Consider the following 16642-nt stretch of genomic DNA (forward strand, 5'->3'; position numbering starts at 1 on the left):
GACTCCTGGACTGAGACTCCAGCCTGGTAGGGCCAGGGAGTGGCCTTTTAAAGTGGGAAAAGCCCCACTCACAAAGGACCGACCGGGGGTAGGGTGATCCGAGACTCCTAGGGTGGAGCAGTTTCCACCAGAGCATCCCGGCATGTGGGATTGATACTCCAGGCAGGAAAAGCTTCGGAGTCACCTGACAAAAGGGTAAAATAAATGGATTTGATTTTCTTGGAATAAACCCAGACCCCCAAGGAGGGGTGCTGGGAGTGGGCAAAAAGGGAGTGTGGTGTTTAAGAAGCATTTTGAGGGAGGAATTGGTAGAAGGGCACTGCAGACACCCCACCTTGCCAGGAGGGCTTGGAGGGAGAGGCGGCTGACTTCCCACCCAACACTACCCCACACATCTCTGTACCCGTGCTCAGCTGAGTGGTCACCAGTCTCTGTGGTGGTTTAGCCAGCCTGCTGAGATGATCTTGAAAGCAAAGGGAACAGTGACTAGGCAAATCAATCTGCAGCATGTTGTACCTGCAATCTGATCACCTGTCAATTACTCACAAATAGCGTACAATATAAACTTTATACAACACACGGCTTTATACAGGGCACGGCATGATGGAAGTGAGGATGAGCACGTACAGGGACTGAGCAGTAGACAATGTGTCTGGCCTTCAAAAATACCTTTTTTGTCTTTATGTAACAGTTCTTTGTAAAAAAAAAAAAATGACGTGCCATATATGACTATTGCACAAAGGAAGGATTGGGTCAGTACTTCGTGTCAGACTGTAGTGACAACTAGATACATGTCGGGTACAACAGAGTTGTGATGGATCAACTATTGTCCTGCCAATGTTGCCCCCTCACTGTCTTTTTTTCCACCTAAGAAAAGAAATAAAGAATTTGCCCTCATCCACTAGAAGTTTTCTCGAATGGCACAGTTCAACACAGAGACAAGCTTAGGTACCCAACCAAGGGGTCCCAGAGCCAGCAATGGCACAGAGGAAATTTGTTTCAAATGCTCGTGGATTATAGGTGTGAAGTTTAACCTGGGGAAATGTAAAGTATCAGGCCCTGGGAGAAAATGACTCAAGGGATTGTGGTCTCAGTGACAGCTGAGATCAGAAAGTGAGAGTGGAACAAAAGAATTCAGTCAGAGTGGAGTTAGGCAGACAGTCCTGTAGAAAAATTAACAAGAACAACAAGTTCTAGCCTGAATGCACAGAAAGAGCTCGGGGTGTGACTGAACGCTTAACTTTTCCATGCCTAGGAAAGCGCTGGGGTTCATGCAGCCTGAGTTGGGTGCCTGACTGGGGAGAGTCGGGCACCTGAGACTAAGATTCACAGAAGCCAGCGTGCTAGGCAGAAAGCCGCCTAAGCCAACCCATGGGAGATGCTGACCAGAGGTGTGTGTGTTCAGCCCAGCCCCCTCTCAGACATAGGTGCCTTCCAGGCTGCGGGGAGGTGATGCTCTGCTGGCGATCAGCAGCCGGGAGCTCCACAGAGTTAGGTACTTTATGTGGTTTGTGATACAGGTGGGCCAGGGAGCAGTGGGAGGTGGTAGAAGGGAAATATACAAACCCTAGGTTAATTAAGGCGTGGTTCCCAGTAGACTAGGGAGGGTTGCTACAGGTTAATTGGAGCACCTGTAATCAATTAAGGCCCTGTTAGAACCTAATAAAACCCCCTGCTTCAGGCAGTCAGGGGGAAGGAGAGAGGACTGGAGCCTGGAGGTGTGCTGTTAGATGTGGAGGAGCAGAAAACTGGAGTAAGGGAGACCCTGCCCCAGCAGGGGAGGGACATTCCCTCCCCCAGTGTTTAAGGACTGAAGGTACCCCACCCAAGGGAGAAGAGGGTAAGAACCTGCAGGGGTTGAGAGGGGCTGGGACTCAGAGTGAGGAGCAAACCCAGACCCCTCCCCTGCTTCCCTCCTTTACCACTTTCCTGGGCCCCTAGTGCGGCCCTCGGTGCCTCAAGAGCAGGGGTAAGGGGTGGTATTTTAGCCCCCCTCCCACCACCAAGAAAAGCACAGGATCCACCATACTATATCAACCATCTTGTCACAGGTTTTAGCGAGAAGATGGGGGTGGTGGGGAGAAGGCCCATTTCCCTCATAACTCTTAGCCCAGCGGTTGGGTCACTCACCTGGGATGTGGGAGACCCCCAGTTCAAATCCCCCCTCCACCTGAGGGGGAGAAAGGATGGTGAGCAGGGATGTGCCTGCTCTCATGCAAGTGCTCTAACCACTGCGCTCTGGGGCTCCCTCAGCCTCCCCTGGGGAAGCCGTTCCTCTGAGGCTAAATAATGCAAGAGTCACTGGGGCAGGACACTGGATCCTGGGTCTCCCACACCCTGGGGGATGCTCTAACCACCAGGCTACATAGTCCTCCACTCTAGGACATGTTCTCTCCCCTCCCCCTGGCAGCGCAGGTACCTAACCCCAACAGAGGGTTTGCAACGCAGCATCCCAGACAGAGGATGGTGCCTCCCAGCAGCCAGGATTTAGACACATCTAATCAGAGAGGGGCTTAGCACAACCCCCCTCTCATTGGCTTAGGCATGAGGTAGATGTCCAGGAGCTGCGACTTCCATGCTCAGAGGCAGAGACGCAGGCACCAAGGGAACTTTGACAGCAAAAACTGAGGGCCCAAATGAGTTTAGTGACACCATTGTGGCTCTGGAGTTGTGCATTCTATCCTATTGAGCAATCGGTATTGGTTTTGCTTTCACTGAGCCCTTCGGCCATAATATCCCTGCAGTATGATAGAAAAATGAGAACGTTCATATCTGTGCAATGCATCTGCCTTGAGTATTCATTAGTTGATATTTGCACCATCCCTGCTTATGCAAATTTAGAGGCATCAAAACATTTAGAGGAGGTTTTGTAAAATGAGGTTCATGGCATTCTCCAGGGGGGAGAGAAGACGGATGTCACAAAACAGTCGGAGAATGTAAAAAGCTCAAGAACAAAGGGGTGCAAATTGAAGCTAAGGAAAGGTCAGGCCCTCGGGGAGTTTGAGCTCTTCCTTACACAGATGGTGACAGTCCATTCCAGACAATTATAGGAAGTGGCAGAAGCTTCAAAGGACAAATATATTTGCAAAAAGTGAGGAGAAAAAGATCATTACAGGATAATGGTTCCAGGTAGGTAGGTAAATTGACATTGATGGGCCACATGTTCTCCTTCTGTTGCAGACTGTTGTCCCATTTATGGTATAGTGAGCCATAATTATATCATTCAACTGCAGCGTTTATTATGCTAAGGTAAATGACAGAGAAGTTTTAAAAAAAACAAATGTTCAGAAAACACGATCAAGCTCTTTATTTCAGTACCAGGATTGTCGTCCTGCTTGTGCTATTGTTCTAACCAAACCAGTTTGTGTGCCATGGCTGGTAAGCCACAAGTGTGACTCAAACAATACCTGTTTTTAATAGTAGGTGTTTAGGTTAGCAAATAGAGCTGAGGGAAAAAATTGATGAACGTGGCCTCTTTTTCTTTGCAAATTGTCCACATTTTTGAATAAAAAAAAATCTTAATTTTGAACACAAAATAAGTGCAAACACTTACTCGTGTGCTTAACTTTGCTTCTAGCCCTGTTGAAATCAAGGGAGGTGCTCACAGTAGTACAGTTAAGCAAGTGGATAGATGAGTGAATGATTCTTGGACTGGAAAGTGTCAGCAACTTGTGACATGCCATATGTGATGATGGAGCTGTTTGGCTTTGGTTGCACATGCATGACATATGCCATGTTCACTATCTCTGACTGGAGGAGGGTAGTTCTTAGAATCAGGTTTCTCATGTGAATTGCTTCACAATATTCTTTCCCGCAATAGCCACGGATATTGTTTAAAGTTAGCTGCATCTGCAAACATTCCTGCCTGCAAACACATTCGTAGAATTCCCATTGAAAAACAGAAAACCCTTTGACAAACACAAAGTGATACTCTTAAAAAAAAAAAATCAACCAAATCTTCACAACCATTTGGCAGAGTTAGCCCAGGGAGGTTTTGCATGTTATATCTATTCCATAGAGGAAGTCCAGACAGCAAATGTGAAAAATCGGGACGGGGATGGGGGGGTAATAGGAGCCTATATAAGAAAAATACCCCGAAATCGGGACTGTCCCTATAAAATCAGGACATCTGGTCACCCTAATTCCATACAAAAGTCACCTTGAATGCACTGGTAAAGTGGCAAAGTGAAGTTCACAGATGCAGAGTTAAGCTTATCTGCCCTCTTTTGCCAAACCGTTGAGCCCACTTCTCCCTGTCATTTTCAGGGCTGTTTCTTTCAGGCAATAACATGCTCAAGAGGCAAAATGTCTGTAATAGGGACCAGCAAGGTTTGAATTCCAGTGCATACTAGCATGTTGCACATGAACTGGTCTGTGCAGCCCCACTGATGGGCACTACAAGTTCCCAAGTGCGTGTTAACGTGGTACCATTTCAAACTGTACAACATTAACACGCACTAGGGAACTTTGCAAGTGCACCAGCAAGGGGGACACAGACCAGCTAGAGTGTAACATGCTAGGATCACTAGACTGTACAATCCTCTCGTGTGGCCTACTGCTCCATGTAGACCAGTCCCTATAGTGCTCGACTTGACATGGTTTATTTCTAATAAACGTCTGAATAAACCAAATAAAAAATAGCATGATGTAGACGGCAGGAATGTAACATTTAACTCCCCACAGTGAAACCTAACTATAGTCACACTGAATTTTCTCGGGTAATGCCTGTTCTTGGAGTGAGAATACCTCCAGTTTCAAACATTTCCTCTGATTTTTAAGATGAAACACCCCGTGGAGGGACACAAAGTAGTGGCTGTGTTCTGCAAATTAATCTATGTAGGTGTAGGGCCCTTAAACAGTTGTACTTACAATTCAGGAAAATGTATTAGTTTGGGAACATTTTGGATTTTTCTTTAATTTTCATTTTCAGAAAAAGCATGTCTGGTGAATAAATCATTGTAGTAAGTCTAATATTCACAGCTTGTACTTCTGATATTTTAAGAATTCACATGTTTGGGGGATTTTATAACACTTTAAAAAAATTTACTCAGTCAAACATGCATGTTGTTGTTCACAATAGCAAGTCCCAAATCCCTGGCATTAAGTAATTTGCATTTCCAAGGCAGGCAGCCAAATGCCTGCTTCTGAGGGTGAATATTGATGGAGCTGTCAGTTTGGGGGTAACTGTACCTCTGACTCCTTGCTGGTCTGCTCAAGGATGCCCCCTTAGGACTCAGGCCTCCAGGCATCACCTTTATAGGCAGAGACCTGTGACTCTCTCCTGCCAGACCCTGGGATTAGGTGGGGAGTCACCGCCTATCCTAGATGGCCTGACCATAGTCCAGTTTAGTCTCTCTCAGGGGCTAGGATAACATTATCAGTGACCTGCCAGCTTTCACACAGAACAGCACATTTATTTTAGGACAAAAGCATTACAGAGGACACACACAAGGAAACCTATAAAAGGTCTAAATACATATTAAGCTCACCAGAGGCTGCCCATCTTCTGCATGGGGGTTTGGCTGGAGTCTGTCTTTCAAACCCTTCCAGAAGGGTTTGTCCCCTTGGTGAAAGGCTTTTGTCCGCTTTCAGGGAGCTTCCGAGTTTAAGCTGATGCTTCAGACAGTTTGGGGGCTTTTCACCAGCTCGCGTGAGCAAGGGAGTGGCTCACAAAGTGAGCTCATCTAGTTTTCAATCACTGCAATACTGCGAACAACTAGTGTTCAATGGTCCACCTGATGGCTCACTCTCGGAAAGTAAAGCAAAAAAGTATTTCCAAGTGTGGTCAGCAATAGAACTTTGGCTTAGTCTGGCTTCATGGATGGTGGGTGGGTGTGGGAATCAATCCATCCATCCTCCCTCCCACCCCCAGCTTCACCCAGGAACTGTCCTTTGATAGAAGCAGCCAGCTCATCTTATTTGGTCTACTGGGCCCCGATTGGCTGCTACGTGCTTCCAGCCATTCTAGCCACTGGAGGTCCAAGTCTTGCTGTTTGTATCAGCAAGGCCACCCTGAAGGTCCAAACTGACTGCCCTTCTCTTCTTAAATGGGTGCTACATGGAGTGGGGAGCACTACAGTAGCGGGGTGTCCTGGCAGGAGGCAGCGAATGTGTGGCACACCCCATCACAGGCTTTTGTTTTCCCAAGGCTTCCTGACAGATTCAACAAGGACAAGTGCAGAGTCCTGCACTTAGGACAGAAGAATCCCATACACTGCTACAGACTAGGGACTGACAGGCTAAGCAGCAGTTCTGCAGAAAAGGACCTGAGGATTACAGTGGTTAAGAAGCTGGATGATGAGTCAACAGTGTGTCCTTGTTGCCAAGAAGGCTGACGGCATATTGGGCTGTATTAGTAGGAGCATTGCCAGCAGATCGAGGGACGTGATCATTCCCCTCTATTCGGCACTGGTGAGGCCAAGTCTGGAGTATTGCATCCAGTTTTGGTCCCCCCACTACAGAAGGGATGTGGACAAATTGGAGAGAGTCCAGCGGAGGACAACCAAAATGATTAGAGGGCTCGGGCACATGACTTATGAGAAGAGGCTGAGGGAACTGGGGTTATTTAGTCTGCAGAAGAGAAGAGTGAAGGGGGATTTGATAGCAGCCTTCAACTACCTGAGGGGGGGTTCCAAAGAGGATGGAGCTCGGCTGTTCTCAGTGGTGGCAGATAACAGAACAAGGAACTATGGTCTCAAGTTGCAGTGGGGGAGGTTTAGGTTGGATATTAGGAAACACTATTTCAGTAGGAAGGTGGTGAAACACTGGAATGGGTTCCCTAGGGAGGTGGTGGAATCTCCATCCTTATAGGTTTTTAAGGTCAGGCTTGACAAAGCCCTGGCTGGGAAGATTTAGTAGGGGATTAGTCCTGCTTTGAGCAGGAGGTTGGACTAGATGACCTCCTGAGGTCCCTTCCAACCCTGATATTCTATGGTTCTATGACACAAGTAAAACTAGTCAGTGATGTAGATATGGGCGTGATTCTGACAGGTGACAAACAAAGTAGTTTTAATAGGTAGGTTAGGTAGATAAAGGCAGGGTAGATAGATAAATAGTAGTTATAGAGTAGGGAGGGATCCCATATACTCTCTGAGGGGAGTACTGGTATGATCATCCCTTCTTAGTATCCATGGCCTGTGGGTCTCCCTCCCCCTGGGGAAGCACAGATGGGAGGAGATGCATGTCCCATGAGATGGTGTCATTTTAGTGATAGCTGGTTGTACAGTATCTGCCATTTGAATTGAAGAGAGCCATTATTAATCTGCTAAATTACTCGATCAGCTGGCTGAATACTGTTCACTGATTATATTGCTTGATGTGTAACTTCAGTGGACGTTGGGGATAAAACGCTCAACTAATATTTTCTTTTCAGGATTATGATCTGCACTTTTGACCTCCTGCGCAGAGCAAGACTTGTGCTGCCTTACAATGCAGAGCCGCCTGTGGGAGCGCAGCAATTCGATGGGAAAGGAGTCCATGCCAGGTAGGAGACTGACTATGAACACCAGCTGCTGCTTCCTGACACGGCCCTTGACGTGAGGAGTCGTTATCTTGGAGGCTGACGTATGCTGTGGCTAGAGGCACTCCCTTCGTTCTCATTGTCTTTTTTTTTATTGTGTGGGATATTACTTTTCTTTAGCTATTCTTTTCTTGAGCTGTTTAGCACTGACACGTTTACTTCCAGGCTCCCTTTATAACTGGACCACTCTATAAGCTATTCCCCTTCAAGCTAACAGAAACAGCTGAGAACTTACGGAACTGGGGATGGCCCTGAACCAAAGTTCCAGACAAGTTCCTGTGACTATCTGGGTGGATGTTTCTCATAATCCAAACCTAGGTCTGGATTTCATCGCTGGCCCTTCTCTCTGTGGCGGGTTAAATCACAACCTCCAGTCGAAAAGCCCCAGAAATTTTGAAGTGCTTGAAACGAGACCGGTGATAAAAAGCTTTAAATATATGTGTGAAAGTGCTTTGGGTGATTAGTAGGTTACATCACATGTATTCTTGCATTCTCTCTAGGACAGGCTCGTGACAGAATAATTTGGAGTTGCTTTAGGCAGCTTTACCATAACTTTGGATTGCTTGTGTTTTAACCTTACTTAGTTTAAGTTAAATAGGAACTCGTGAGCTTCACTAAAAGAGCATCAGCGGGGTAGCCGTGATGAAGTGGGTATTCACCCACGAAAGCTTATGCTCCAATACTTCTGTTAGTCTTAAAGGTGCCACAGGACCCTCTGTTGCTTTTGACTAAAAGCGCAGGAAACGTGATGTTTCAAAGGGTCGCGTTCTGTGGTACAAAAATCACTGAACAAAGTTTATGAAGGAAAAGAGAAACAGTTCAAGGTGCTCAATAGCTCAGAGCTGACATTTCATGGTTGAGCAAGAAAGAATCAAAGGGTATAAACATTGTTCAGTTATCTCGTTCCATTCTGATAAATGTGACATTTATATTTACTTCCCGGAAAATCAGAAGCATGGAAGAAATTGTTGAGGTGTCTAACAACCAAATGTCTTGTGTGTGTGACGAAATGAAATAATTAAATATTGCTTACTCATTTTTAATTAGATTGCATCAGGGCTCCCCGTTCCATCTCTCCAGTTCAGTCATCTGTGTTCTCAGATGGGAAGCACTCAAACGTAGCATTCTTTCCCAATTTTCAATTAATTTTCTTCAAAAACTATTTTCATGAAACAGTACATTGTACCTTCAAGAAATGATTTTTGATATGCAGATTACTTGGAAATAAAGCAATTGAAATCAGTTATCATAGGTAAGGTTTGGAATGGCTATCTCTATTATGGCTCAAGCCCCAAGGTTAGAATTATTTTTAATTGCATGTAATAAAAAAATTGTCATTAGAGATGATCTGGTAAGGAAAAGGGGGTGCCCTTTTTCGCTGCTTTATGATGTATAAAAAAGCCTGAAATTAAATTACTGTTTTGGGGGAAGGTACTTAAATCTGCCCATTATTTTAGCTTTGTGTTTCAAATATATAATATCAGGACTATAAAATCTTCCCTGCTTGTCTTCCCTGCCTTTTACTACAGAACTGGAAGTAGGAGTTTTTTAAGTCTTTAGTTGAAAGTGTGTGTGTGTGTGTGTGTGTGTGTGTGTGTGTGTGTGTGTGAATATTTCACATGTAGAGTTTTTCTCCAAAGTGTATATTAGTAGTTTGAGTTAAATCAGTGTTAACCAAAACCAGACTTTCAAAAGTCAGAATAAAAATCTCTCTTGCCACAAATTTCAGTTTTTTGTGATGTCACCCCATTAATTTCCACTTCACAAAGGAGTCCTCTAGGTAAAGAACTGACTCAAGACTTGAGAGGAGGGTTCGGGATTTCATTATACATTATTGAGAAGCAAGGAAGTAAAGAGGCAAAACTCCTTATGCCCCCTTCATGTCAGTCTTAAAGTTATAAGTAAAAAAGTAACTTTACTGGATTTTGAATATCTCCATAGTAGTGATACTTTCTAGATATATAAGAACAGTTAGTTTGACCTATTCATGGTTTTAAACACATTTTAATCTTATTATATAGTCGACACACTTTCCTTTGATTCATTTCTTTGGGAAATGTCTAGTCACTCATTAGACTTTGTGCTTTGTTCTAATTCTCCCTCTCACTAACAAATCCTCTCCCATTCACACTCCTGTAACATCCCTCTGGCAACCACAGCCATTGCTTATGTGGAATAGTAATGTTAGGAAAAATGTATATATCTTTCACAGCTCTCTCTAAACTGCTAGCAAGTGCTCCACGGGCCTCAGTGAACGCCTGTCCTATACACATCTTCAACTACTCCAGATTACTGTCTGCAAAAGGAAAAGTGATACAGCAGAACATCACACTATGGAGATTCCTTTCATCCTAAAGACCGCAAGCAATGCATTTTCCAACATAACATGCAGTCCTGGACTTTAGTATGACCATTTCACACACACAAAACTTTCTTTTACCTCCCAGAGTCCCACAAATAAACATAAATTAATCTATTATAAGATCTAGGTATAAGAAACTAAAACCTGATAGGTAATAGGTTAAAAATAACTTAAGGTTTAAAGCTGAAATGCAAGAAACCTACAGGCTTAGCCCTGTAAAATATTTAGTTTAGCCAAATTAGGCCTTAGGATTTAGGATAATTTAGCCATATTATAAAGAAAAGTTAGTGTAAGTCAGTTAATAATAAATCTGATGAGCTTGTGTCTGTTTGTATGCTGATGATTTGAAAAAATAACTGCTGAGTTTGGATAATAATGCCTATAAGAGCTCAGTAGACACCACAAGATAAACGTTGGTAGCCAGAGTGAAATGTTAAAGACTTCCTTAAGGTAACCACATGTTACTATGATGATAAGGTGACATAAATGTTCACAAGTTAAAAGATCTATTTGGTCAATCACGTGAACGTCTCCCTCCCTCCCCAATAACACTGGGATGAAACTCCCAAAGATGGACATGAGGAGGTTCAACCCTCATGCATATTAATGAGCTTTAGTGGGCCTATGCATACATTATAAATAGAAGAAGGCTGGAGGCCGTTGCTTCCTGGAGTTATCTTTTCCTGACCCTCAGCGGGAGCCAGCCCCTCCACTCCAATTCAGGATTCCGTGTGGAGATGCGAGAGTGAAAGAACTGGAAATACTGGGGCTGGACACTTTGGATTTTGTAACCATTGCAATCTATGTGGCAGTTATATTAATGGGGTTTTTCTATATGATGAGACTTTTAATCAAGGTACATCTGGTGAGATGGGACTGTTTCTCGCATGCTCTTTTAGTCTCCAACTACAATGCTAGCGCACATGGTGGAGTCAGCCCAAATGTTTTAAATACTGGAGTAGCCATGGAGAACAGACCTTTGCTAATCCTATGGTTTAAAGGGGTTATCAATATTATTCAATACCAAAAAGGCTTACGAAGGAGAATAGTGCAAGTGAACATCCATGTGGACCCACAGATGAGACTAATCTGATTTTTTTCAGGCACTTTCATGTTCTGTCAAATCCAGAAGTCTCATCAGTGAAATCTCCTTCATTTCCCAATTACAAGGGACTTGATTTAACTTTAAATCTACTTCTTCCCCAGGATCAGAGGTTCCCCTCTCACCAATGTCTTCATGCTCTGGGCTTTGGGACACCCTCCGTGGAATATGCTGGACCCATACTGCTCTGAATCTAGCAGTAGAATACATTCCCCAGTGGTGGCTAAACCAATACATGAGAACCGTGGAGGATTTTAACTCTAATAAACTGTCTTTCCTTCCATGAGAGCTATAGCCCAGGGCTAATGTTCTACTCTCGATTGCTTTAACAGGAATTTATCTCCCTCTTCTCTCTGTTACTGAACTCTGTCACCGCTCACTGGGTAAAGGAAAATTCCATTTTCTTTTTCTCTCCCTCCCACCACTTAGCAGCTTCCCTTAAGCATAACCCAAACTTTTCTCTCTAAGCTTGCAACAATGTTGTGAATGTTGCTTTCCAGGTTTCCATTCCCTTTGAGCCTTTGCATCTCTCCTATTGATTCCCACTCGACGTTCAAAGGGCTTTGTCATAGAACCTCGTAAAGTCAATGGGCGTTTTAACATAGACTTCAATGGCAGCACGATTAGATCCTAACTGACTGGGAAACGTCCCCTTCTACACCATGTCTAACTGGCTATGGATGGCTTACTTCCTTCTGAGCGTCAGCCAGACAGTAAATCGAGTCTTTCCCAGCCTGGGAAGCCCACTACATTTCAGAACAAGCCCAGTGGCACATTCCTTCCTGACCGTGTTGGAGGTCAGCCTGGCACCAAGGGTGAAACCACATTGGCTGCACTGGAATTGCTCCTTAGGTACACCCGTGAGAGCAGAATCGGGACGTGACTGAAAGTCAGGAAGACATGACACCTCTATTCTGCCACCCAAGCCCACCCCAACTCAGGCTTAGCATGTATCACTACTTAAAGGAACAGAGACCCCTAATGCAGGCAGGTCGAGAACACATATCATTGGAATGTCATGGTTACCTGGTATCTTCAGACATACTGGATCTCTCGTTAATAATAACTATAAAAATAACTTCCTATCACTGTGCATGATGATGCCTGTTACAATAGGGAACACATTCAGAAATGGGTCTGTTTTTTTCCACACTTATGCAAAGTGTTCTATTTATGTTTCCCCAGTTACATTGGATGGTAATTCAGGAAGAAAGCATTCTGGAGAATTTACATAATGAGAGAATATTTATTAGGGACATTTATTTCACTCTCGGCCTTTCTGATTTGGAGAAGGGGGGGTCAAAGAGTATAGCATAAAATCAAACAAGGGATGTCTTAGGCCAAATTTCTGATCAAGACAAACTATCTTTGTTGTTAATCTACAGTGGGAAGCAAACATCAAACAACTGAAATAAGAAATTGGGTTAGAAAAGTAAGTGCAATGTGTACCTGAAGGGACTTCTTTAAAAGAGTTTTTGGCTTCTTTTGTGAGAAATATATTGCAATTATTTAAATGAAACTGAATTTAGCATCAAAGACTTCTCTCTACAACTTCAGTTTATAAATCTGTTAAAAATCACATGGGGCTACAGTTTAAAACACTTACTACTGAGGATATTGCCATGACTGGAACTTGCTTTCCCCTTGGTCTGAAATAGCTTGAATTTGGTAACTTTGAAAAGACCTGTGTGGTAGGATCTCTGGGGAAGGTTCGGGGTATACTTCCTAGATGATACAGGCCATAGGTGGCTGGCTGATCAACTTCCTGTACAACTAATTTCAGTGCTGCTAAGGTTTAATTTAATTGCATTTATTGTATGATTAATAGTGAAGCTGGGGAGGTCAGACTATTTGTTGATTACAGAAGTGCCTAGAGGTCACCGCCAAGCCTAGGGCCCCATTGTGCCATGACTTACAGAAATGCACATCCAGGAACAGGCCTGCCCCAAAGAGCTTATAGTGCAAATAGAGAAGACAGACAAAAGATGAGAGCAAAGGAGAGGCACAAAGAGCCTGGCTCAAGGCCACATACAGCAAGTCAGAGTTAGGAATAGAACCCAGGTGCTCTGAATTGCAGCCCAGTGCCCTTCTGCTATACACTCTCCCAAAGCAAACCCATAGGTCAGACAGTTGAAATGCAGAGGTGCATGCAGCATATCGGAGCAATGGTTTTCGTCTTACCATTGCTACCAGCCAATCACCCAAACCTCAGCAAAGACTATCAACTGAAATAGAGAATTCATAGATTCCATGGCCAGAAGGGACCATTGTGATCACCTAGACCAGAGAACTTTCCCCACATAATTCCTAGAAAAAGCGTCCAATATTGATTTAAAAATTGCTAGGGACGGAGAATCCACCACCACCCTTGGTAAATTGTTCTCACTGTTAAAAATTTACACCTTATTTCCACTCTGCGTTTGTCTAACTTCAATTTCCAGCCACTGGATCATGTTACATCTTTCTCTGCTGGATTGAAGAGCCCATTATCAGATATTTGTTCCCCCATGTAGGTACCTATAGAATGTGATCAAGTCACCCCTTCACCTGGGATCGATGTCAGACTGACAGGCCTATAAATAACCTGATTATCCCATTTACCCGTCTAAAATATTGGTACAACTTTCTTCCAGTCTTCTCGCTTTCTTCCAGTCTTCTCGCATTTCCTCGGTGTTCCAAGACTTCTTGAAAATCAGCATCAGTGATCCACTGAGCATCTTATCCTTTCTTTTAAAAATTCTTTTAAAACTCTAACTTATAGCAGCTTCAGTTTAACATTCTCTTGAGATACTAGTGGAATGGAAAAAGTATTATCCTCATCATATGATTTGACTACTGTTAGGGGGATTTTCCTTCACCCCCTCCCCTGGTTCTTGTCATGCAGACAGAAAGCAGAAGACCGGAAGTCCGAAGTGCCGGCAATCCAATGTTTATTGGGGTTAGTTTCAAGCAAGCAGCTCTATAACTCTGATGCCGCAGAGCCTTTTTCCAGTGTTCCCATTCCCCCTCCTCTTTCTTAGCAGGCATAATTATACCTGAAGTGCATGTCCTTAGTCCAACCCCTTACAATGTGTGGTCATGTTCTGCTTTGGGGGTCATGAGTCTGGGGTTTTTATACCACCTCTTTTGTATCCCATGGGAGGGGTAAGGAGTGAGGTTATGTTCTCGCCAAGGCCAGGCTTTTCTTTAGCTTTCAGTGTGTCTTATGCTCCCGCCCCCCATTCCTCTTTCCCTCCTGACTGGTTGCTTGACCTTGGCTTAGAGAGGAGCCAGGGAGACTTATATTGTGCGCTCATATATTACACTCCCACCATACCCAGCAACACTTTAGCTGTATCCCTTATCTTTTTGAATTATACTAACAAACCCATTTGGCTGGGCAGAAGCAACACACGGGGTCTTTGTTCACACATATTAGTAAGGATATAAGAGTATCAAAAATCAAATCCCAAATTCTATTCCAGGCTAGCAAATAGACCTATATACTAACAACTACATCATCTGTTTTTGTAGGACTGGGTTTTGGATATCGGTAGCCGAGAATCAAACGTGGCTCTAAGTAGTATTGTTTTTTATGTAGTGGATAGTCTCTTTGACTCCCAACACATCTACTGTGTCAGTCAGCATGATATTTATCTATATATCTGTTGTTGTAGCTTGAAGGGGATAAAGAAGGTTTGAGTCATGAGACCTCATGGGGAAATTAAATAAAATATGCGTTTTGCTTTCAGTGCCAGTTTCATGGCATTAGAATCAATGCTGTAATTTCAGCAAGGGGAATGCAGGGTGAAAGTTTGTGGATGTTCCACTTGTTCAAAATAAAAAGGAAAATGAAAAATAAGAAACCTGTGACTAGAAAAACAATTTGCCCTTCTCACCAATGGTGTTGAGCACTTCCCAATAACACAAGTTGTCTTTGGCATTTGCGTTGAATAAGACCATCTTGGCTCCAGGTATCTTTGTGCTAGCAAACCTAAAATCCACTTTTATTACATTTTAGGAAGAAAATATCTTAAGAAAGCACTGGTGACCTCTGGCTCAGAAGGACCTTTAACTTCCAGCATTCAGCAGTGATAACAGTGATAGTCTGTCTCCTGGGAAATTGAGGCTGTGCTCTTGGACATACAGTTATGTGTCACTTTCAGAAATGTATTTCATCTGCTTACCCAGGGCGCTGTCATAAGATCTATGTCTAATGTTCTTTACAAATTGATCTAATCTACCTTTCTCAGAGGTAAGTTTAGGAGAGCTGCTGGTGTGCTGGTGTATGTCAAAGCCATTTTACATCTAATCAATTTGACAAGTCTTAGAAAAATACTCACCTTCAGCTACTTCCCAATCTCATATGGGTGGTGCTAGTAGCACCACTTATTATCAAGGTTCCCTGACATTTCCCATTATAAGACCCTGCTTTCATTTACTTATAATTTTGAGAAACTTCAGCCATTTGGGTTGAAATTTTACATGCTGGGTGTTGGGCTCAGGCTGAATTGTTTTGGAAATTTTCATTTCTGAGAACAACGTTAGGGGAAAATACATTGTTTTGCCCATGTTCAAAAAAATCTGGTGACCTTTTTTTGAACAGCACTAGCAACTCCATGCTTTGGAGCAGGGACTTGAAACTTGTCAGCCAGGTAGCCTTTGTGTTGGGGATCGACTCTGTGAAATCCATCCAGATCTGGCCTAATTATAAAGCCTCTGAAAAATTGCAGCTTCCACATGCTCAGTTGAGTCTTCTTAGATTTTAGCTAGAATCCTCTAACATTCTGTCCACACAGAGCATGCTCCAGACTCGGGTAAGCAGTACTATCCTTGCCATGTACCAGGTCCAGGGCCTGGAACTGAGAGCAGGGAGCCTTTCTCTCCTGCACTCTCAATCCCCCCCCCACTGCGCTCAAACAGGGAGACGGAGGACGCTGCCTGATTTGAATGCAGAAGGGACAAGAGTTGGAGCTGTGGCGGTCTGGATTGTGTCAAGGAGCCTCGTGGGGACTAGACTGGGACTATAGGGTGGCGGCAGGGCAGGCGGAGGTTGGGGGTTGACTGGGACTGGCAGGGCAAGGAGAGCAGGACTGAGAACCAGTAAGGGAGAGGGGGAAAAGATCTGATGGGGAACCTGTGCAACCTTAAGGCAGCCCCTTTGTGTTACATGATCACCTACTGTTTTAATTCTGGCATTGTCTGGTTTTCGCGTTTGCACTCTTAATGTGCTCTGTGTGTAATAAAATCTATAGGGTGAGATCCAGGCCCCATTGAAGCCGATGGGAGTTTTTCCATTGAGTGTGGCGGGGCCCAGATCTCATTCCTAGAACTTGGGGAGGCGGGGTGGCTCAGATAACAAACAGTCAGAGGAACTCCTTTTTCTCTGACCCCATTACTACAGGTAATCACCCACTCTGTTTTGCTGGGCATGCAGTTGTAAGCCCTGGGCCTGATTCTAATCTCAGGTATAACGGTTTTGAAAATAAGTCTCTCTGGTGATTGGAGGGAGTTTTCTCTGGATTTGCTGTGTGGCTGCCGAGATCCGAAGGTGGCCTTTTAGGGTTCTTTTCAGGAAAGATCCGGTTGACCCCATTGTGGTGGTTTCTCCAATTTCACCTCCTTGAGCTAAGGTAAACGTCAAGATTTTGTTCCCCTTTATAGAAGATTCCTTTTGCCT

General features: G+C 44.0%; 1 long non-coding RNA gene across 1 annotated transcript; it reads left to right on the top strand.

Moving 5' to 3' along the window:
• Positions 1 to 1705: 1705 nt before the first annotated feature.
• Positions 1706 to 16564, top strand: LOC135982765 (uncharacterized). Its single transcript, XR_010600317.1, has 3 exons — positions 1706 to 1840; positions 7373 to 7483; positions 14984 to 16564. It is a non-coding gene; the product is annotated as an uncharacterized LOC135982765 (long non-coding RNA).
• Positions 16565 to 16642: the final 78 nt, after the last annotated feature.

Source organism: Chrysemys picta, chromosome 4 (genome assembly GCF_011386835.1).
Source record: "Chrysemys picta bellii isolate R12L10 chromosome 4, ASM1138683v2, whole genome shotgun sequence".
NCBI lineage: Eukaryota > Metazoa > Chordata > Testudines > Emydidae > Chrysemys > Chrysemys picta.